The sequence below is a fragment of the Arachis hypogaea genome, chromosome 19, assembly GCF_003086295.3.
Source record: "Arachis hypogaea cultivar Tifrunner chromosome 19, arahy.Tifrunner.gnm2.J5K5, whole genome shotgun sequence".
In the NCBI taxonomy this organism is placed as follows: domain Eukaryota; kingdom Viridiplantae; phylum Streptophyta; class Magnoliopsida; order Fabales; family Fabaceae; genus Arachis; species Arachis hypogaea.
In genome coordinates, this window is record NC_092054.1 from 113,600,549 (window position 1) to 113,601,491 (window position 943).

The window sequence follows — 943 nt, forward strand, 5'->3', positions numbered from 1 at the left end:
CATTCTTTTTCTTCTTTTCTTCTACTCACACAAGGGAACCTCTATACTGTGGTAAAAAGGATCCCTATTATTATTTTCTGTTCCCTTCTTTTTCATATGAGCAGGAGCAAGGACAAGAACATTCTTGTTGAAGCTAATCCAGAACCTGAAAGGACTCCGAAGAGGAAATTAAGAGAAGCTAAAATACAACAATCCAGAGACAACCTTACAGAAATTTTTGAAAAGGAAGAGGAGATGGCAGCCGAAAATAATAATAATACAAAGAAGATGCTTGGTGACTTTACTGCACCTAATTCCAATTTACATGGAAGAAGCATCTCAATCCCTACCATTGGAGCAAACAATTTTGAGCTCAAACCTCAATTAATTTCTCTGATGCAACAGAACTGCAAATTTCATGGACTTCCATCTGAAGATCCTTTCAGTTCTTGACTGAATTCTTGCAGATCTGTGATACTGTTAAGACCAATGGGGTTGATCCCGAGGTCTACAGGCTTATGCTTTTCCCGTTTGCTGTAAGAGACAGAGCTAGAGTGTGGTTGGACTCTCAACCCAAAGATAGCCTGAACTCTTGGGATAAGCTGGTCATGGCTTTCTTAGCCAAGTTCTTTCCTCCTCAAAAGCTTAGTAAGCTTAGAATTGATGTTCAAACCTTTAGACAAAAGGAAGGTGAATCCCTCTATGAAGCTTGGGAGAGATACAAGGAACTGACCAAAAAGTGTCCTTCTGACATACTTTCAGAATGGACCATCCTGGATATATTCTATGATGGTCTGTCTGAATTAGCTAAGATGTCGTTGGATACTTTTGCAGGTGGATCTATTCACCTAAAGAAAACGCCTGCAGAAGCTCAAGAACTCATTGACATGGTTGCTAATAACCAGTTCATGTACACTTCTGAGAGGATTCCTGTAAGTAATGGGACACCTCAGAAGAAGGGAGT

At 40.0% G+C, this 943-nt stretch overlaps 1 non-coding gene across 1 annotated transcript; it reads right to left on the reverse strand.

Moving 5' to 3' along the window:
• Positions 1-629: 629 nt before the first annotated feature.
• On the reverse strand, positions 630-733 carry LOC112780240 (small nucleolar RNA R71). The gene has a single exon (XR_003191092.1). It is a non-coding gene; the product is annotated as a small nucleolar RNA R71 (small nucleolar RNA).
• Between the last annotated feature and the right edge of the window lie 210 nt (positions 734-943).